This window comes from Brienomyrus brachyistius, chromosome 23 (assembly GCF_023856365.1).
Source record: "Brienomyrus brachyistius isolate T26 chromosome 23, BBRACH_0.4, whole genome shotgun sequence".
In the NCBI taxonomy this organism is placed as follows: domain Eukaryota; kingdom Metazoa; phylum Chordata; class Actinopteri; order Osteoglossiformes; family Mormyridae; genus Brienomyrus; species Brienomyrus brachyistius.
The window spans coordinates 655,317-678,745 of record NC_064555.1 but is presented as its reverse complement, the minus strand read 5'-3'; the positions used below and the strand labels follow the sequence as shown (position 1 = coordinate 678,745).

Here is a 23,429-nt window from a genome sequence, read left to right as displayed (position 1 = left end):
TGTTTTCCTATTTTTTTTTTTTTTTTGTTTAAATCACTGCCGTGTGCCAGTTTTTAGGGAGAAACAGTGAGGCCGGCAGGCTGGTGTCCAGAGTAAGCGCGCCATCCGGCAGGACATGCATGCGCTTCACTTTTTGGGGGGGCAGAGGAGAGGAGGGGTGCCCCCAGGGAAGAAGCCGCAGGCCCCTGGATGGTAAATGGTCTCTCCCTTTTTTTAATCGCCACCTCTGCACTGGAAGTGAGCCGATGCTGCCCAGACACACTGCGCTGTGTTTACAGTGATATTTAAAAAAAAAAAACACCAAAATAAGTTGTTCTTGTATCACATTTTTCTGGTCTTAAATTGGTCTGCTGATAGCAGCTCAAATGGCAGTAATACTCAGTAGGGGGGGGGGGGCTTCTCATTGACGTATTATCAGAATAGAACAATTTGTGAGGGAAAACAGATGATGTTTCAGAAACGGGGGCACCAGCCTTTGGCTGCGGACAATTCCTGCCCCGAGTGCTTTTTTGCAATAAGTAACAAACTTAAACAAATACACCACTAACAAGGAATATATTGAAGTAAAACAGCTAAAAAGGTCAAGATACTGGTTGTGGTGCGTATTTAATTAGAAATAGATAGGAAAGGCTTTTCATGGGCCACTTAAAAATGGACTGCAGAATTGCAGAATTTCACAGCCCATTCATTTTGACGTGTAGTAAAGTCATTGCATGTTTAACACGTTTGTTATGTTTTTAGGTTTTAATGCTCTTTTACAATAATGTATTATTATCAATTCAGATTTATTCATTTTAAATTAATTTTATCCATTCACTACTCATCTATTTTCTATAACTGCTTGTCCTCTGCAAGGTTGTGGGGAAATTAATTTATAAATATGTTTATTTTATATACATTTATATGAAATCAAAAAAGTTTTTGTCTGGATTATTGTTTTAAGAAATGAAAAGCAAATCTGTTTTTATCCTATATTTATTATAGAACTTTGAGTAAATTTTAAATATCTGGTGAAAACGCATGATTTATTGCCTAAATAAAATTTTGTAGTTTAAAAATATCTGGCACTAACCATGTTGATGCGGTTTTCCATCGACTTTTTTAAGAGGGTTTGACATGAACCAGGGAAAACAGCGTGGCGGGGGAAGGGGGCTCTGTAGGGACACACTGTGCGCCCCCCAAAAGCCCGTAGGAAGTTGTCTGGTTCCTACTGCGGCCTCTGGGAGGAAATGGCTTTAGCGAAGTTAGAAAAGCGGAGCTGGCCGTCCCACGTCATTCAGTCCCACGCGGCCACATCCAGAATCCAGCTGCGCATTTTTTATTCTAATTTCACAAACCTTTTTCATAACTATTCGCGACGGGTTTAATTCACCCTGCGACTGGACACCCGGCCAGCCGTAATGATTGTAAACGAGGCACCAACATGTATTAGCTCTGAAGCCGGCTGCAGGTGAATAGCTTCTGTTTCCAGATGTTTGGCTGATGGACCTTATTCTGCATGCATTTGTGTTTGGGGGGGGGGGGGGGGGAAGAATTTCCTCACAAGGGTAGCTAATCCTTAAAAAAACCCGACCCGGACGGGGCGTCCCTGTGACGTAGGTGTGGCTGCGGGTGTGATAGCTTATCAATTTCCCTGTATTTATGATAGTCGGCTCATTTTTTCATTGCGGGGTTGTTTTAAGGTGGTCATGCAGACTCCCGGCAACCTGCCTCCGTCAGTCAGGCCTTTGGGGGGGGGGGGGGCTGCTGACCCAGAGCCTTTTGGGGTTAACAACTAATTACGTGTCCTGTTTGTTTATTTCGTATTAAATTTAACTGCATGCATATTAAATGTAAAGCAATATATAAAAGGTACAACACGTTATAAAAGTATTCACATACGATAGCAATACTGCATATACTGCAATACTGTATATATACCTTTCATATATATTTTATATAAATATCTATAAATATAATTTTCTTGTTAACACTTACAAATTTACAATAGGCCTACATTTAATTTTTATGGTACGTATGCACCTTTTCAGCACATAAACTATAACGTTTGGACTTATTTAAAATATGTCCCTTTCTCATATTTAAAACTCCGTCTCTTTTATTAAGTCCTATATGATAACTGTGGCCTACGTATTATGGTGTGCAATACCTGAGCATATTAAATATTCATTAGAGATTAATGGTCCTTTTTCACTTGTTAATGTTACTTTTGCCGCTCAACACTACATGGTCGCCATAATGTCCTTCTGTTTAGCGCGGCAACATTTTATTTCAGCGACTGCTAAGCTTTGTAACTTTCGTGTACAATAATAAAAATGTAATGGTTTTATTGTTCGTTGTTAAAAGGGACTCATTACTCAGCAGGCGTAATGAGAGTTCAGCCTGACGCCCGAGCCCCCCCAGCTCTTCAAACGGTGGGATCTCACGCTGTACCGGTGTGCGCGTGCCTACCCAGAGCGGCGGGTCCTTACGGGAATTAAACAGCAGCGTGAGCCTGAATTAAGGTGTCATGCTGGCTAGAAACTGGAAGCCACCGACCAGGCGATCTCGGATTGCTGCTGCCAGTGATTTACTGCACGGCAGTGATAACGTTAAGCAGAACCATTAGAAACTAGTACCATTCTATTTATAACATAATGAATGGACTTCAACAGCAGATACACGCACGCGTTTAAATGTACCCACGGTATAATGAGCTATTTTAAGCTGTACTTTTTTTTCGACGTATAGAGTTTAAATATTATTTTAAGGCGACCAGAGAGCAGGCGTTGAGCCTCCTTACTGCGTACCTGAGACTTGGCGCCTTGAGAGATAATCGGTTGATGGGCGACATTAGCGGGTCATAAGAGAGTCTTTGTTACCCACTGACATCTGCAGCTCTTATTCTGTTAAATAAAAGCTGTTTAATATTTCTGCCCAGCTGGAGAAAGATGACGGACGAAACTATTTTCGGCGTAAGTTGCGGGGGTCTGCGGCTTGCAGTATATAAATTCACCGTTATATTAAATTAAAATAGTACATCAATTACATCAGAAACGTTTCAACTCAAAATAAATTCTCTTACCATAAATAGAAAGCTAAAGACTTATAGGCTTAGAATTATTTTATGTTTCTCTAAAATGATGGTGCTGATGATTAAATTTGTCCAGATGGTGTCTGTTGCTGTTGCTGTTATTATTATTATTATTATTATCATTATTATTATTATTATTATTATCTACATTTGGAGATTTAATAATGATGGAATAAATTCTTCGTTTTTAAGGTGATAAATCGTTTATAATCAAGTTTGAAAAATTGTGTTAGAGACACGTGTTGGGTTTCAGTTCATTGCATTTGTTTTTGCAAAATACGCGTAAATCATTCTGATAAAATGTATACATTTGTTAACGTGGCCTAGTTAAATTGTTAAATTGTATGTTTATCCAGTTTTAGTTTCGCATATCTTGGAAAGAAATTGTCCTTTTAAGCGGGATAATATACGTTTGAATTTCTGTTGAACATAATCTCAGACTTATGAGCATTAAAAAAAAAGAATTCTCGTCGTAGGAGCAGCAATTTGGCGCAGATGCGCTGCATATAAGGCGCTGCGATGTCTGTTCATGAACAGCAATCGGATTTAATGCCAATAGTAAGCTGATGCTTTTGCTGTGAAAAGACCCAAGCAAAAAATGGTTAAAAGTTTCAAAGTGATGTATTTGAACTGAAGTACATGTAGACTAATGTGAAATACACAGACGGAGCCACTTTCTTATTCCGGTGGGTGATGAACAAGACAGCCCGTTGTTCTGAATTTAAGAATTCATTAAATATTCATTAAATATAATTCGCGAAGATTTGCATGACTATTACCTATGTTTTTTCTACATCCATACCCAATTTGGATGTTGAGGGTTTTTTTAAGTGCAGGATAGTGTGTCTGCCAGCGAGATAGTAAGTTGGAATCTATGATTGGGTCACTGCGTGGGTGGGACCGTCGTGTTTGACTGCATGTTTACGGGCTACTCCAGTTTCTCGCCACTTCCCAGAGGCACGTTGCTCTGTTACCTCTTGACTGGGCAGTGACAAAGCATGATGATCAAATTCTTGGATCTTGGGTTTCTGAAATAGTCTCAGGCTTATTGCATTTTTTGCGAGTCCTTTTTATGTTACCATGTTAAATACAGGTATTATGGATAAAGCATTATGTTCGATTATGGTGAAATAAGAATGTTTGGAATGCACACATGATATTATGTCGTGTGACTGGGCGCCTAGACCAAAAACTTTTTGTCGGACATCACCCCTGATCACTTGCTCAGATGTGGTTATCGATCTGAAGAGCAGACAGCGCTCATGAGTTAAGGGTCTTTCAAAGAAAGTTCGTGAAACATTCATAGCAAAGTAAACGAGCTTTTACACAGGAGGCAGAGGAAAAAAACAGAATACAAGCACAACACGCTCTGGACATTTTGCAAAGTCGGACCAACTTAACAGAACAAATTTAAACCAGCGTCAGTTTCATCGAAGCTTCTAGGATGGCACATTCATTTTTGTGACTAAACGACTTACTATAAAAAAAACATTTTGAAGATTTTAGGAGAAAAAAATAAACGTCATTTTTTATGAAAGGTTTTCAGTTGGGAGCATACCAGAGTTCTTGCATCAACAACACCTCAGAACGTTTCATCTTTATTCCAGCGCTGTTCAAAACTCTGCAGTTACCACAGCAACATCGCTTTGGCTTCGTAAAACAATGATCAGTTGTTTCAGTGATATCTGGGCAGCAGTCAAGTTGGGTAATGTTAAATTCTGCTTAAAAATAAAAAAGTGATTTTTTTTCCAAATAAGCATCCTTCTCGCTATGCCTAAGAGCTATGCAAGCACTACGCAAGACTTTGAAGTATTTGTAAAGCAAGTAAATACCAACATATGTATGCACTTATTTTATATAATTACTTGGCCTTTAACCAGCAATCATTGTGCCTAGGTTTAGCTTTATACGCAATGACAACCCAATGAAAAGTAGCTAGTTGCGAGATCTGGGCTAATTTGTACTTTTAAAATTTAAGGTACGTTGGATATCTTCTGATATTTTGTTTGTCACAACGGTGCATATTAACTGAAGTGCAACAATACATCCCCAGCACTGGACCCCTCGGATCTACTCCAAGCATCGCAGTGCACAGGTATGATGATTACGCAGCACATCTATCACGTGACTTCATATCCGTACACCTGGGTCCTGGAACGTATTTCCCCCAATTTTAATGGTCTCATCTTCAAACTGAGTAGAAGTGCTATTATTTGATGCGGTATGCGGTGATTTATTATTATTATTATTATTTTATAATTACTCTACGAATTGTTTAAATACGTTGGCACCTGTCAGAGCAGGTATTCAGAACCTGTCTGGCACATTATTTAGAGAGGGTACGGTAAAAAGTGGAACAGCCGCCAAGATCTCAGATCATCGTTCAGGATCTGCGGAGCTGCTCTGAGACCCGGGGGTGGTCCTCCATCTCGTGAGGGGGGCAGGATGGCGTGCAGGCAAGTGTGTGCCAAGATCATTAGCGAGGAAGTTTTTCTGCACGTGTCAGTGAGCCTGCCGTGCGAGGAGCTCAGCACGGAAGCTGCACGAGGATGGAGGGCAGCCAGACACCTCGCGGCGCAAACTGCTGACTGCGGACCCTAATATGTATTCAAATGTTTAAGTCATTATTTTCTAGACAAACTTAACACATGAATACACCTTACACAGAACTGTAGCATAACCCCATTAACCACATTCTGAAAATGCCAAAAGTGCTGTTTTACAACATGTGCTTTCAATGCCATCCATCCATCCATCCATTTTCCAAACCGCTTATCCTTCTGGGTCGCGTGGGGTCCGTAGCCTATCCCGGAAGCAATTGGCACGAGGCAGGAAACAACCCAGAACGGGGGGGCAGCCCATCGCAGAGCACATTCACACACCATTCACTCACAAATGCACTCCTATGGGCAATTTAGCAACTCAAATTAGCCTCAGCATGTTTTTGGACTGTGGAGGGAAACCGGAGTACCCGGAGGAAACCCCACGACGACATGGAGAGAACATGCAAACTCCACACACATGTAACCCAGGCCCCGGGTCCCAGAGGTGTGAGGCAACAATGCTAACCACTGCACCACCATGCCGCCCCCAATGCATTCAATGCATTTAGAGCAATTCATTTTTTCGTTATATTTCTGATTTCTTTTCAGGAAGGGCGATGTGGCTGGATTTTTTAAAATCATGTTGACATACAAAAGGACTGATTTCCTCCATATAAGTTGAGAACTTAAATGCACTATTTCTCCACCATGTCTGGTTCCAGGACTTGCGCTAAGTGTTTGAGGATGCTGGTGTGTTTTCGCCGGCGGAGGCGCTCAGATAGCTGTCTGGGAAAAGCATCAGAGCCGGACAGCACGGGAATCCCGCTCCGGCTTTTTTTTTATTACACTTTCGCTGAGAATTGCACTTTCTGGCTCATGCAGAATCCGCCGGCAAGTTATTTCGCTCCGGCCATTAGGAACAGACCCGGTCTCTGTGCCGCTCTTTATCGACATTCGGACATATTGTTTTAATAAGACTAATCGTATATTAAAGTAAAGTCGGCATTTTATGGTTTAATGGCTTCCTTCTTTCTTTAGGTTCTCCTTGAGCACTTGCCAAGTTCCGCAGTTGTATTTTTTGTCTGCCAGAGTGACACTGTACTAAGCAGTTTTTCACGTTAGGTATCTGACATTAATGGTATCTTAATTTAAAGGGCGGAACTTTATCAACAATGTTTCACATGTGCTCCTTCTTTAAAAAAATACTTCCTCTCCTTGAGAAAAATCGATCTTTACTTTGTCATAATATTTTGATAGCTATGATTTATTATTGAAATGTTCTTTGGAGTTTAGACGGCAAAGGAGGTTTTGCGCTTGCACGGTTATGATTGCGCGAATACTGCCCTCTGGTGGCGAGTAGAAATGCAGCGCTCGAGGTGACTAGATAATCTGCGCATAACCTGGACTCGGTCTGCTACCGGGTACCGCTTTCCATCTCTCTCGGCTGTAAGCATTCATTTGCTCTGAAGAGGTTGCTTCTGCCTGTCAGGCAACATCTGGAAACATCGCTCATTACTTCAAATAAAACAACATGACTGATTTATGTCAATAAGATATGCTTGTTAAAAGAGAGGAAGTGGAAACTTGGAACTGTAACTCTGCGTAATTCATTCCTTTGAAACGTATTGAACACTTACGTTTTTTTCCCTGCTAACAGCCCTAAAATATTTCGCCGTTATTATGTAAAGCTCGTGGAGCAGCAGTCGACATGGGGTTGCAGGCTGTGAATCTAACGGCACAATCTGGTGCACATATATCTGTAAAACTGGCGATCTCGCAACCAAACTTTACCTCTCATATTTTTTTTTTCCTCCTTAAAGCCACAAAGTTTTGCAACAGCGTATTGTCCAGCAACTTACTCAGGATAATATCTGTCGATATGTAAAACTGGAATCTGGTTTATGGAAGGGTGCCTTTGGGAGAGCTCAGTAAGGTTGAAGGTTTTGTAGAATTCCTGCTTTGCTGGAAACTCTGCCTCAGCCAACAGGCAGCTTGTTCTTCATCCAAGTGGGACCACGTTGTGGTAAAAGGCTTGTCTCATCTTTAAGGTCTGCTGAATATGCGTGAGTAATGCTGCGCAGTGCCAAAAACAAGATTAACACCAAAGTGGGTCTTGGAGACCAGGACCAATAACGTAACCACAGTTTAAAGGCTGCAGTGCCTATAGGTCGTGAGCATCTCCTTGCCCAGTCCCAGTGTTTTGGGTGGAGGCTGAAAATGGGTTGTGGGGGGGTGTGTAGCTGGTCCACCCCCCATGACTATGGGTGTTTCAGTGATGGGTGCTTGTAATCCCAGCGTGAAGGGATACTCATGAGTTTTATAGCAAATGAGAAGGGGTGATATGTGGTCCAGCAAGTTAGGCTGTTGTGCCTGTACTCAGAAGGTTGTCAGTTCAAACCCCAGGGTCTGCGGTGTGATTTCGCCACAGGGCCCCAGAGCTCCGCTGGTCTCTGTGGCCCCAGGGATGGTCTGAACCCGCTGTCCTAAAAAAATGTGTTGCCCTGCCACATCCCAGAATGCAAAGCATACATAGCTACTGGAGCCATTTAGCTCAAACTCAGAGAGTACACCTGGAAGTTGGGTTAGGGTTAGGATTGAGGTTGGATCAGGTTCACACCACAAACAAACTGCTCCAGAATTCATTTGGGACTGAACTGACATGGTTCCTCTAAAGGGTCCCAGTGATTGTTTTGGTCTGCACCTGAATGCCATTACTGTGTACACCTGCCCAAATTCATTGCACCAAGGGGTAAGTTGAACCAGAGTCTGCTTTAACCAAATTAAGAAATGCTGGTGTCAAAACACCCCAAAAGGCTTTGTCCTGTTATGATAGCAATCGATCCCCCCAAATCAAAAAATGAAGAAAAGGACTTATTTATCCTCCATCGTTTTGCCGCGGCAGTGTAGCTACGGCAGTGAAATTATGTGTGAAGTTTCACCTACAAATTATTCAGCATAAAGGTCCCAGAAAGCAAAACTGAAGTGGCCAGGAGCTGGAGAAGTTCCAGGACGAGGCAGTCCAGGGACCAGGTTCCGGAACTTCAGTGTAAAAACGCCTTTAGAAAGGGATGAAGGGGCTTAGTGAATATGCGATGGAAGAGCCACCTATGGAGTAGAACTGCATCTGTGATTTTGTATAATAAAAGGCTTTACCATTATGAAAGGAATTTTGAATACAGTATTCCATCCATTCACATCTGGGAGTGGATGGAATGCCCCCCCCCTTGCCCCCCCCCCCCCCCCCCCGGTGACTGACCTGCAAAACACAAGATGCTGCTGTAAGGTCTCACACGACAGTTTGCCATTAATCCCGAAACCAGCCGTGGAGGCCTGGATTTATTTTTCAAACCATCAAGCGCAATCTCTTTCCATTTATTTTTCATATAATTAAGTCTGATCCACTTGGGTTTGTTTTTGAAACAATTTGACCGATCCCTGAGCTAATGCTTAATCACAGTTCTAGGTAACGTCAAGGCTGATTACTGGCTAAACCTTGGGCAGCAATATTTACCACTGCTATGTTAAAGTCTGCCAGCATGTGACTGTATCAAGTAAATTACAGCATTGCGCAAGTGTTGCCACTCGGGTCGTCCACACTGACGACTGGTAAGACCCACATTACATTACTATATTTAGCAGACACAACATACAAGTGAGAGCTGAGGTCTGCTAACATCACCTAGCATCAAGCACTCCTGCAGCAAATGTAGCTGGGAAATCTTTACTGCTGATAAAATCACCAGTGCTAAAATCAGTGGGAGCCAGTTATGTCGCAGTTAATCAGCACAACAGCCAGTGCTCTTACCTCAACAAACAAACAAAAACAAGAGAAGATTTATAGTGAATGTAATGTGAAAATGGTTTAAGATCTGCATAGAGGTATTAACAAACCCTTCATGGTTGATTCTTGCACAACTGTGGATAATTGATGCATAACAGCAGGACTTGCATCATATAAGGACTGACTAGAGCCCTCTATCTACCACAAAGGCCTTTGATGTGTCACCACCACTAGGGGGCAGTCAGAGGGCTTCAAACACAATCTGTCCACCTGAAAAGCAAGGGTTGGCCGTCCTTAACAACAAAGAGACATCAGTTTAATGTAGCGTCCAGTGGGACCATAATGCTGTATCTGGGGGGGGGGACCATTCCATCCAGTGGGACTACAATACTGCATCCAGTAGGGGTGATATTCCAGTGGATGTGTCATATTCTTTTCAGTGGTACATCAATGTTCTATCCAGTGAAATAATAGTGTTCCATTCAAAGGAAACACAATCTCACATGAGCAAAGCTGCAAAATACATGGAGCAAAATCTCAGTGACAATAGACTAAATAACGTGAAAATCTTAGTTGTGAAGCATGTACAACCTTGAAAGTGATTCTAAAATTTACATTGAATGTGACGCAAATAAATTAGAAAACTAAAACTTCAGAATACAGAAGGCAGTAATCAGCGCATACTCACACCTTCCGCTTTCCTCGGGTCAGGCTGTCACACCTCTCAGAGCAGGTGAGGTCACAGCACAGCGTGTACCAGTCTGGGAGCCCTGTGGTACGTGGTGTTAAGTGCATTCTCCACAGCCGCCTTGAGCCCCATGCTCCCTGTAAACAAACTCTGTCACGCACTCGTGCCATGCTTACATTAGCTGCGATCGACCCAGGCCTGATTACCCAAGAAGCTAATTAGGGATAACCTCAGTTTATGCTGTTCCCTGAAAAGGGATTGTTCCAGACCGAACTTGTGACATGTTTACATATGAGAAACCACGGTCGGGATCCTTTAAAACGAATCGACTTTATCCAAAGCCCTGCACTTCCGTGACAATGAGAAATAAATCAGCTGTGGATCAATATGGCATCGAGGTTTACGGAACAGTGAGCAGTTTGCCATTTGGGATTGTGGCATCTTTCACTTTGGAGTAAAATGATCTTCGGTCTCCCCACAAGTCACAATTCTGGGGGGGGGGTCCAATAAACCGAGTGTAAGTACCAATGTGTAAGTGTCACTTATATTAAGATTTTGCAGTTGTTGTTAATTTTTTGTTTTGGTTCTTAGATTTATGCTTCTGATAATCTCATGATCACATGACATTCTTCTCACTTTATGATTTTCATGTCAACAGCCAGGCTGATAGATAGACAGACAGACAGACAGACAGACAGACAGATAGATAGATAGATAGATAGATAGATAGATAGATAGATAGATAGATAGACAGATAGATAGATAGATAGACAGATAGACAGACAGACAGATAGATAGATAGACAGACAGACAGACAGATAGATAGATAGATAGATAGATAGGTTGCTTGTCCATTAGGCTACTCTGTTCTCCATCTGCTCATGGCCTCCTGCCAGCAGTCGTCCTGTCTTCAAACCCTCATGGCGGCTGCTCATAAAAGGAAATGACATCAGCGTCGGTTCAAGCCCATTACGCCTCCCTCGCCGGCACTGCGACAGCGGCACTTATGCAATGCAGACGTGAACGGACTTGGGCCCCAGGATTTACGACGTGGTTCTACAAAAAACCCTTACCACCGGGCTCAAGCCCATTAGGGGTTCGATAAGTGGGGCCTGGTCTGCCGGGGCAGGGGGATGTCCCACTGGGCCTGTGTGCACCCATGCTCAACAGCGCCGCACCCTGGTGGGGGCAGTTTGCCCAGATGCCTGCGGGAGAGGCGGTCAGTAATGCCGGTGCGCGGTGACCACACCAGTCGGCGGACATTGCAGATGGCCGAGCGAGGAGGGGGCATCTACAGGATGGGCTTTCGGCGCTGTGATGGGGGGGTGCCTCTGGTTCAGAGCGCCACACAGTGGGCTGGGTGTGAAATAAAAGTATGAAAAAACTAAAAAGCGCAAAAACCCTTGTATTTTGTTTGGATACCGATGATTATGGTTAGGGCAGGGTAGGGGTTAAGGCTGCATTAGTTAGCGTTAGCATTTTTCCCATAGAAATGAATGAGCGGGCCCCATATGGATATGTTTACCCTACGTGTGTGTGTTTGTGTGTGTCTGTATTTATTTATTTATAAAATTACAAAGAGATGATGAGATGATGACAATATACCATAATTTATTGTAGTCTCCTATATTGAATAAAGGTCTTTGCAGTCCTTAAACAGTCAGCTGAAGCCATTCAAAACCTAAAATTCAAATACAACCTATAAACTCATTTCCGTAACTGAATATTGTGCAAATAATGAAGAAGCTGAAGCATTGCATAGAAGACCTGTGCGGGAGGTAAATTTAATCTATTCAGTTCAGTCATTAATTTTAATCAAGCGTGAACGCAGATAATTACATTCAGTGGTTTTAAACAGCACGTTGTTCGTGCGAGGAGCTCGTGACGATCTGGTTTGCAGTCAAGCAAAGAAAAGGGGAGCAGGGATGAACAGGAGAGTTAGGCGGCTGCGCAGTGAGAAAGAGAGAGACTGGGTGGGAAAGAGGGAGAGAAGCTGACAGCAATGAGAATGTGTGAAAAGCTGAGAAACTTGTTTTTAAGCAGCGCTTCTTGTGTGGCGTTCCTCATTGCGGCTTTTTACGCCGCCAGGTTTAAAAGGATAGGATCAGGTTTTTTCTTGTCTTTAGACTTAGTTGGGTTACATGGTGGGGTTATAAATTCACATTCCCTAAAACAATTCAATAATAAATCGAGTGGGTTCTTAAAATGAATTAAATCAAGTTGATTCTACAGCCGCGAACTCCCGTTCTGATGTAAACTGGTTCCATTTTTCCCATCGTTCACGATAAACCGGCTTTCCAAGTTGAGAAAACATCAGGTGGTCCATTAAAAAAGAAATCTTCGGTTAAATGAAGCCACACTAGGAGGGTCACTTTTGTACAGCGTTGTCGTTGTTTTATTTGCTGGTGCTAACTATCTTAACTAGGTGCCAGTCACATTTCCTGATCAGTTTTGGTGTTCGATGTTGTAAACAGAGGATGTTACAAGAATTAGGAATATCGTAACACAGCCTGCACATTGTTCCAGAACACAGTCAGGATTATTTGCTCAATGGACCTGGTGTTTTTGTAGTTAAAGAAAAGCCATAATACCAAGAGTATACATTACGCTGTACACATTAATATAACTCATATTTAACTAATAAAAACAGTGGTAGTTTAACAGTAATAGCACAGCCGTTTAAGGCAGTAGGGGTTGAACTTGAATGGAGCAGCAGACTAAATTTTTACTCTAATTATCTCACATCTGTCCATATTTAGATGTTAAGAAATGTAACTTAAAGTGTGTTCATGATGCAGAGAGTCTTTCATTATTAAAGGGAAACTCTGGACTGTCTACCCAGTAAAACCAGCTGAGACATGAGACCCAATTAGGATGTTAACAAGGCTCTTTGTGGAAATAACAGCACAAAGTCCTGTTTAATCTTGTTCTGTTCGTGATCTCCTGTTTAATCTTATTTTAGGTACCCAAGCGCTCCCAAACTCCAACTGCGTCACACACCCAGTGACTGACACGGACATTATTCCTCCTGCTTGGCTTTCAGCGGCTGGCTTTTCCAAAATGAAGTCATTCTCTGGAGACTGGGAGAGCAGCGGGCACAGCAACTGGGCCAGAGTCACACGCTGCAAATTCATGCCGCAGTTTATTCACTGACAGGAACTGGAAGCGACAGGACGGACCACACTGCAGTTTCCGTCCCAATCAGCAGTATTCAGGAGTGAAACACTCCGTTTCTTCATAAATCTGCAGGCTCCAGCGTTTAAGGCCGTCTGCGCAGTCGAGGCCTGTGGAAAGCAAACGCAGCCGAGAGCGAGCCGCCCCCATATCTGGCTCCCCTTCCCCGGCTGCTCCCTGCAAATACGTTTTTTTTTGTCTGTAGGACTGATGTAAATAATTGTATTTAATTCTAATTGCAAATAACGAGGGCCTGGAAAATAGACAGGCCCCATGCACCCGCAAAGACATCCTGAATGGGAGGAAAGCAGGAGGTGCAGCTCCTCAGGGTTTGCCAAGAGGACGGAGATCATCTGCCCCGAAATAGCAGCAGTGTGTAACCAAGCAACACGCTATACAGAAGGCTGGCACTCGACTTTATTGCGTATAACTACCAGCTAAAATGAAATAAAACGTGTTCATTATACAAATACCCCCACTGCCTCAAATTCATACCTACTGAAACATTTTTTTAAAAAAACCACTATTTCAGGATTCATGTTTTCCATTTTAAAAAGCAAATCCATTTGTGATTAATTATTTCCTATACATCTATTACTTTGGCATTGATTTAACTGCAAATAATAAAGCAGACTGGGACCTCTTATCCTGTCTGTATTTTCTACTCAGATTTAATCAGAAAAGGCAAACGCAGAAGCGCCTTGTGGCTTTATTCTCCCGGTTCTTGTGTCCTGTTTCAAGCCCCTTTTTCTGTGGCGATTACTTCAGCACTGTGACCTCTGACCCCCACCCCTCCCCACCCGAAAACCCACAAAGGGACCTAATTACCCAATGTGCTGCACTGGCAGTCTGCCAGCTGTACTGGGGAGAAAACAAAACAAAGACTATAATCAATTTCACATCTGCGGTCAAGTTATGAAAATGATTACTGTGGGCTCGGTACATCCACGCCTCGCGCTGGCTTTTCCTTCCTTTCCTCCTTTCCTCCGTGTAATGAAGGCGGCTGGGACCACGCTGTGTGGTTGTGGTCTGCTTCGGATCTGAGGGCTTCTCCAGATGATGAGACAGAGGCTTGGACGGCCAGCCCGTGGGAGGAACGGGCACGATGGAGACACGAAAACGTGCGATTTTAGCGCCGTCTTGGGGGCCGTGTGTGAGCCCGACCTGTGCAGGATTCTGGGGAGCAACAGCAAGCAGCGAAGACTGAAACCTGGACGATATAAACTTCTTATTCCATAACTGGAAATGCTATTGAATATATAAGCCAAACACTTTAAAATATTTAACAGAGCAGTAGCCAAAGTTTGTATTATGATACAATTGAGGTTCATCTATGTGATTAAGATTAAGATGCACTTTACTGATCCCAGGGGAAAATTCTGGTGCATACAACACTAACACTGTGCACAGACAAACGTATAATGTAAACAGATTTAATGAATGCGAAATACACAAATAAAATATCCAGAAAGCAAATCAAAATATTTTGCTGCTACAGAATGAAATTTTTATATATTACATATACACACGCATATAAATATTTACTTTAACAATGTAAATTCCGATGTCCTTATGCACTGAGGTACCGATGAGTCACTGAATTAATGTGTAGAACACAAAAGTTATAATTTAATCATGATATCAAATGCAACTGAATGAGACCCAGAGACAGACATAAATGGATTTAAAAGGTAGCTGGTCACTGAAGCCATGTCTAATTTCTATAATGAAAGTATGGCGTTAACTACTAGTTAACGGTCTAGTTGTATCACAATGACTCAGAGTTATGTATGTGTCTAATAGCAATCACACACGTGCACATTTCTTGTAAATATACATTTGATTTCACTAATGAGCTCCAAAACTATAAAGCAAAACGCTTGCGTTCTTTACAGCCCCCTATCGACGTTTTTCAGTACAGCGATCATAAACCCTTAAGTTGTATGAGTTTTTTTCCCCGGCAGATGGCAGTATTACTACAGAAATATAAACGTTATAGCCAGTCAGAGGCATTCAGAAAAGAACACGCATAAATAAGCATTCCGATATGACATCATTTTAACATGCCAACAAACGTGACCAAGTTATTGTAATTCAAGCTTAAGGTTAAAATAATTCCATTTAGAGAAAGAGTGTATTTAAGTCTGACTCAGGTACCCTCACCTTTGTATAAAATTAGAAACACAACTGGGAAGTTAACGCTGCATAAACTCAGGTATGCATTATAAGTGCTTGAGTGTGTTTTTATTGTTAAATCATAATAATGATTTAGTAATGTCTATACGTCTATATTACAAAAATATACGTTATGTCAACAGGTAGGGAAATATCGATGTAATATAAAAAGCGTCTTACTTTATGTTGCAAATATCCATTTGTTCAAATTATTTAGGACGGAATAGTCAGCTAAACGACAAAACAATTAACAATTACCGTAAACATAACTGCCGCACGTGGCCAGTGTATATAACATCTATCCAGTAGAGAATAACGTGTTTACAAACTGTGCTTCGTGGACAAGAAAACAAAGGACAATTAACATAAGGGGCAATTATCCGAGAACCCGCAAAAAATGTGGCAATAAAAACGTGCTCCCTCTCCTCTCCTCTCCTCTCCCTCTACTCTCAGCTTTATAAGAAGAAAAAATTTATCAGGATCTTAGCACTTTCCAGCAGCTTCAGGGGGGTGGGGGGGCTGAGCGTTCACGCAGTGCGGTCGAGGGGCTTCATCCCCGCCCCTAGCTGGAGAATAAAGCTGTCGACTAGGGAGGCGGCGAGGGTGAATTTGTCAAGCGGGTGAGGGAGCGATTTGGCGCCCATGGTTTGCTATGGCGGCGCGCCCTCGGAACATGCAGCCGCCCCGGGCAATTGCTTACATTCTTCTTGCCAGGATCCGTCAATTTTCGGATACCCCTTGTACTAATAGTTTAAAGTCAGACCTTCTTATGCCCGTGAGAAATAGACCTAAATGAAGAAAGGAAAATCGGATGAAAATATAAAATGGATACATGCAATAGGCCTTCATTCTGTATATATTTACACCTTTTTTTACGAATTACATTTCGGTTATTCTTAATCTTCTGCCCTTGCGCTAACTGATATAATTTGACGTCAACAACAAATGCGCGGTTAACGTGTGAGCTCCCGACCTGGGGGAAGACAAGTAATTGATATGATGGGACTTTTATCGTGTTATCTGAAAAACACGTGGGTCTACTTTGATATAAAATACCTCGCGCCTATGACATTAAAACTAATTAGATCTGGTGGACCAGAGAGTAACGGTCCAGACCAGGATTTTGTTTCAACCAACCAGTTCAGTACTCTGTGACTGTGACTCTTTATGCTCAACTGGATGGTTGAAACAAAATCCCAGTCTGGACTTCTACTCTCTGCACTTCTCAATGGAAATTTGATCAGGCATATGTGGTGTTGATCATGCTATCTAAAGCATGCTGAAATAGAGCCCCTCCATGCCCTTTGACCGACCCACTCAGTTCTACCACGCTGCACCATGTGACCTCAGAAAGGTCACGCTGGTAAGGTGGATCTTTGAGGAGGCAGAGGAACCCCCTGGCAAGGGCCCACCTGATTACACACTTGTCAGCCACTTCCTAGGCTCTGGCCTAATGACTGTTTGTGGGAAATGCAGTCTGGTTGCTAGGATTCCCCCACTGCCTGTGCTGTTAATTATATAGCAACCTGATGTTTTTCACACTGCTTACTTTAAGACATGCAGCGCATGGTTCCCTCTGAATTAGCAGCAAAACTATCTTAATCTTTACAGCCATTTATACAGTGGGACATTAATCGGCATTATCCCGCTAAAGCTTGACCACAAAGACACTTTCTGTCTGTAATGTCTGTGCATGCAATGCAGCATCACTTTCATATAGGTTAGATGGTGCATTGGTTTGTCAAGAAAGTTATAGATTCGTATCGCAGTGTTTAATTCGGGGGCTTGAACACAGGGTGTCCCAAGTGATGTGGTTACTAAGGAAGGACCATTTTGCACAATAGAAACAATCTAATCCATCTTTCTGTGATGTAATAATTAGTAGCTCTAAATGCTCTTCTGCTGAGGAGCTGTGTGGCAGGACGACTTGGACCAAACTGTTAGAGACATTAAAGCAGGATGATTTGACTGTTGTCATGACGACGCCGACAAAACAGCGGCATCCTCTCACATACGTCCTCAGTCTGTGACACATATTAAGAAACCAACACTGCATCTATTTATGCACAAGTACAAAAACCTATTGATTTTGTGTTGGTGTAATTTCAATGTGTTCTATCATAATGTCAAACTCTATTTTGATATCCATCCATCCATTTTCCAAAATGCTTATCCTACTGGGTCGCGGGGGGTCCGGAGCCTATCCCGGAAGCAATGGGCATGAGGCAGGGAACAACCCAGGATGGTGGGCCAGCCCATCACAGGGCACATTCACACGTCATTCCCTCACACATGCAATTTAGTAGCTCCAATTAGCCTCAGCATGTTTTTGGACTGTGGGGGGAAACCGGAGTACCCGGAGGAAACCCCACGAGGACATGGGGAGAACATGCAAACTCCACACACATGTGACCCAGACTCGAACCCAGGTCTCAGAGGTGTGAGGCAACAGTGCTAACCACTGCACCACCATGCCGGCCCTCTATTTTGATATCTGTGTCAAAATGATACTAAAATGACAACAAATTATTGATAATCTTAATATATGCATAATATATACTACTTAGGTGTTTTCCCTTGAAGTAAAAAAATCAGATTCACCTGGGAATTTCACCTTTTTCCACCTGGAAAAAAAACATGTATTTCAATACATATTAAATTATGCTATCAATTATACCATTATACTATATCTTAGTAGACCACACAATTAGCATAGTTTTAGCTAGCAGCGATATCGAATACCATGATGATTTAAGCTTCTCTGGAAGCCAGTAATAACCCACTACACTCATGAAAAGACCACAAGGGAAATGAAAAGCGTTTGAAGGTCATATATCAGCATTTCTGGATTTAACAGTGTGATAATTGGCACGTATCTGTCAGCCTGAATTAGGCCTCCCAGAGATTTCTGCACAGTCTGCGGCACCAGCCCGCCTCCCTCACCACGTTACAGGAGATGCTGGATTTTCTTCCTAGACTGGCAGCTCGAATGGAGATGGGAGCTGTGAAGCGCTGAGCTGGCAAATGAGAGACGGCTTGATGTCTAAGTGCAAAGACGTCACGGCAACTGAGATCTTTACCGCTGGAGCCAGTTGAAAAGGGTTCTGAGATTCTACGTTTTCACTGCCCGTGGATGGCTTGCGATCGCGAATGACAACCTGACCTCTGGCGCAGGAGGACGTTGTGATCTCCCTCCAACAGAAACAGTATCAGGAACTCCACTAGACACCACATTCATATTAAAGATTTTCAGAATAGAGCATAAGGCCATTTCAGAAAAATGTGCTCATCCCGACCCTCTCGCTATTGGATTTATTTACATGAAAGCAACAACTAATAAACATGAAGGGTCCATTTTAATGTGATGGAGCAAAGTTTATCTCTGAAGTCACACTACCATCTCAGCAGGGTGAAGGATCCAGTTGGTTTACGAGAGCATCCATGTATTATTGAAATTACGAAATTCTGTGCGATAAACAGGCCCCCGGAATGGTGGACTCTCTTGCTAAACTATCAGTGGAAGAGTGTAACGTGATCCAATATTTAATAAATCAGTGACTCCTTTAATAAATCAGTGAATCACACAATCGTGTGTGGTCACTCCTCATAAGTCATAGAGACCTGGATTAGCTCTATGGTTGGTAAAAATGCAATTTAAGGTGTCTGACTGGAATTGTAAAGTAATGTCTGGAGACTTTATGGTATAACACCGCATAGTGTCATAAACAATGGCATATAAACAACCCCACTGGCCATAGATTTGGAAACATGCTTTCCCTGTTAGCTGTAGGAGATGCGGTGGATGAAGGCTGGAATAACAGAGAAGGAAAGAACGGAACATTAAGCCTCAATCTTCACAACCAGCTTTTCAAAACATCTTGAGCTGGCTGTCAACCATTCAGTGTGACCGGTGTCACACTTAGGAGCCATACTTTTCAGAAGACCAATATATCAGTTTCATGTTGGTAGTAGGGGGTGGCCTGGTGGTGCAGTGATCAGCGCTGTTGCCTCACACCTCTGGGACCCGGGTTCGAGTCTCCGCCTGGGTCACATGTCTGTGGAGTTTGCATGTTCTCCCCATGTCGTCATGGGGTTTGACCCCACAACCCAGTAGGATGAGCGGTTTGGAAAATGGATGGATGGATGGATGGATGGATGGATGTTGACAGTAGCCCTTTTAAATGTCAAAGATTAAAAGCAAAAAAGGCTTCATGGAATCTTTAAACATTTCATGGCCAATATGCAACAATTTTTCAAATACAAATTAAGATTTCTACAGCAAATCCAGCACCATACATCAAACCAAAAGAAGCAAGTTTATTTATGCCGTACAAATGACCCAGCGAACCTGCCAGGACCCACAGCATCCAAATCCTGGTGCGGATTGCATAGTATTTATCCTTCGTGGGTGCTGACATTCCAGACACTTAAAAAACACATTAGTTTGTATACATTTGAGTTGTAAATCCAAATATTACCACATTTCTTGTGTTGTTTTTTGCTCTGATTAAATGTTTACAAGGTCTCACTACAAGGTCTCTAGCAATTACACTTGATTTAAGTATTCGTTCTGTGTTTAAAACCGTTCCCTTTTGAAATACTTATAATTAGGTACAACAAGTAAAGATGAGTGATTAAACTGGGGAAGGAATACTTCAAGGGTGCATTCAAGTGGCTGGTGTGACTAATTTTTAATTGCATTTATAGTTTAAGCTAAGCTAACGAGGCATCGAGAGCCAGAGGAAAGAATGAGCCGCTTCTGTCCCCATGGCAACATCGGCACCATCTCTGACGTACCTGCGGCGTTTCCCCGGTGGTCTTGCAGGGGAGTTCTTTGTGCATCGACCCTAAATGACCCGTCTCTGAGCGCTCCTGGTGCTACCTGCAGATTGCTGATAATTGCTATTCCAAGAGAGGTGGTTGGGGGTGATTGATTGTTCTGAGTTACTGTGGCGGTTTGACAAATTCGATTGAACTTGTTCCGACACAGAACGGTCCTAATTCATTACGAGACCAGGTTCCTCACAACACAGAAATTGCTAAAAGGCGCCGCCTACACCAGTCTAGTGTTTCTCAGTGTTTTGGCCACAAGCTGTGCTGAAGATCTATAACTCTGGGTTATCAAAGAGCTAAGCCCATCTCACAGACATCATTAAACATCTGAATCGTGTCTGCACTGGCAAAGAAGCAAAATAAGCTTCTATGCAAAAGCACCAGGAGCCCTGAAACTGCACTCAGCAGCTCAGGGGAATCTACACCTTTCAAAGGAATTCCCAAATAAGACAGGTTTGAATGGTAGGGCTGCAGATTGGGGTGTAGCAGCCAGAGAGTAAGTGTGTGCATGTCCCTTCAAAAGGAACAACTTTAGGTCAAAGATCCCTAAAACGTGAGCTTGGGAGGCCCCTGTGAAGCCCCTCTTTGGCGGAGTTTCCCTGCCTGCTCTCGCTCTGTCTCCGGCTTCTCCGAGCCGTTTCTCCACTCCCAGATTCACAAGGCCTTGTTTTGGTCCCTCTGACAGATGGAAACGCAAACAGCGGAGCAGGGGCACCCCCGTCCGTCACCATGACAGCCCTTTTCAGCGACTTCCCAGACGCCACCGGGGGGCCTCAGCCACAGAAGAGTGTCTGGTGTCACTTCCTGTCCCTGGCACACAATCGGAATTGTCACGACGGCGGATCGCCTTACCGGCATGGCTTGTACATGGGAATTTTTCACCTTTCATGTGCGTCCGGTAACATTCACGCTGCGAGCACTGGACTCCTAACGTGTTCACACATTATGACACTTTAAGGAAGAGCTTGAAACCATGATGTTCCCTCGATCCTTATTAGTGACTTTAAATAAATGTGATAAGTTCAGGTACTTTTTGCACTACAGAATTTCCGTGAGGCACACGCAAAGGAAACCAATAAATAAACATTAATCGGAACAAATGCTGGCCGTTCCCAGTGTTTGATAAACATCGCCTGATGATGTCAATAGTTTTCATCAGACCTCGCAGGAGCCAGACGGATATCAGGAAATACCTGCAAGGCCATGTGACTACAGACTACGGCTGTGTCTGTGGGGTCGTCTGCTTAAGATTTCGTGTTTGCACCTATCAAAGGCTCTCTGAAGTCTATTTTTTTTCCTCTGTCTACAACACACAGCAGTGACCATAGAATTTGCCCCAAGTAAAACAACGTGAGGAGACAAGACATCTGGAAAGAGGCGCAAAATATTTTCTTTATACATTTGTCTTTCATTTAGGCAAATGTGCATTCCTGTGTAAGTGAACTCGAGCTGTAGATCGGGAGTCTGAAAGGGAGAAGTAAAGAAGAAAAATCAAACACAGGCTCTCGCTCTTATCACAGGCTGACATCTAGGTCTCCTCTAGAAGTGAATCACAAGAGACACCTAGAGGAGGAACCCCCCCGAGTGTCTTACACGCCTTGTCGCAGCCCCGCTTCCTTTGTGTGTTGGACACGCATGTCGAGGAAGTTGAATATGGTTCCCTTCCAAATATTTGAGCCTTGATCCCATTTTGGATGGCTGAGATGTGATCTGGTTTCACGCTGCTCTCGGTTGCTCTTTGACGTGCTGATCTCTTCAGACGTTCTCGGTGAAAAGATGCTGCGTGCGCTGCCCAAACAGTAGGGTGGAGAGTTTCACGGGGATCGTGATTTTTGGAGCCAAGAAGGAAATTTTAAGCTGTAGCCTCTTAAAGTCACCTTGGTTACTATAGTAATATCATAAGCTTTCGGAACACAATGGAAGGCACGAGGATATAGTATTCTCTCTGTGGGTTTGATTCTTTACACTGGTGTCATAACCCATAAATGTACTTTTAGAGCTGTTTCGGAGTGAGGACAACAGCATGCATTTATACAAAACTGTCTTGTTTTGTTTTTTTCAACTTTAATTTCAACTTGAAAGGGTATTTCTGTGTTCCTGGCCAGGCTATCGCAACTGTCTTTTTTGTTTACATATATTTGGAGTTCTTACTTATTGTGTTTTTTTAAGTTATCCTGATTTGTGTTGAGTTTGTGATGAAGTTCGACTTTGGGTTGACTCTGATTTTGAACTCTTCAGCTGTTGTGGAGTCACTTGACTCTAATTCATCTTGTCACCGTGAATCGTGTGCTTTTTTTACCCCTCTTCCTTTCTCTCCCTACCAGAGCCGAGGAAATAAAAAAAATGTTCAAATTGCACCCACTGAAAAGAAACTATTGTTTTCACAGAGAGAGAGTCCTACCTCCGGGCGGCTTGGCTTGGGATTCTCTGTAAGCAGAGCATTATTTGATTCAAGTGCAATCTTTAAAGGAGAGGAAAGAATTCAGGCTTTAATCAAGTTACAATGTATGAAATTTTCACTGATTAAGAGCTATTCTGAAAGAGGCATGTTGGACGGCGACCAGCCTGCCAGCAGCCCTGGGGCTTGTTTGTTTTGTTCTTTTAGAAAATGCTCCACTCGCTAATCACAGTTTCAGGGGTGAAAAAGCCACAGGGCCACTGAAGGGAAGATAAGACTTTCTCAGTAGCGGTTTGTTTTCTGCATTGCCTTAAGTCTTTAAACGTTCCTGCGAAGGGTTTCTCACGATCCTCTTATTTTGGCAATTAAGATATTAGAAGAGAAAAAGGCCGTATTGTTTTCAAACAGCGACCACAGCCGTTCCTGAGCCGCAGAAGCCTTCACTCCTTGCTAGGTTTTCCAGAAATGTTTAGATTAAAATAATGATAACCAGTCTTTGGCCTTTAAGATGTAATTTTTCATTTTATATTTGCTTTAAATTTTAATTATAGGTTAGAAGATTACTCTTTGGAACAAGGATCACGCCCTCTACAGGTGAGAAGCCTGAAAATGCTAGTCAGAGTTCTGTCAGAGGATGTTTCCCGTTAGCTACTGAGAACCGAAGGGAACTGAGAAGCGTTTTGGTTTTTTATGTCGTTTCTTGCTCAGATTGAGGTCCACTTCGTCTGGGCCTTTCGATGCTGCTTTGTGAAGGCTGCAAAAAC

General features: G+C 42.8%; 1 long non-coding RNA gene across 1 annotated transcript; it reads left to right on the top strand.

Annotated features, from left to right (window-relative positions):
- The first annotated feature begins 16 nt into the window (after positions 1-16).
- Positions 17-13,903, top strand: LOC125719468 (uncharacterized). The gene is made up of 2 exons (XR_007385097.1): positions 17-192; positions 13,048-13,903. It is a non-coding gene; the product is annotated as an uncharacterized LOC125719468 (long non-coding RNA).
- The last annotated feature ends 9,526 nt before the right edge of the window (positions 13,904-23,429 follow it).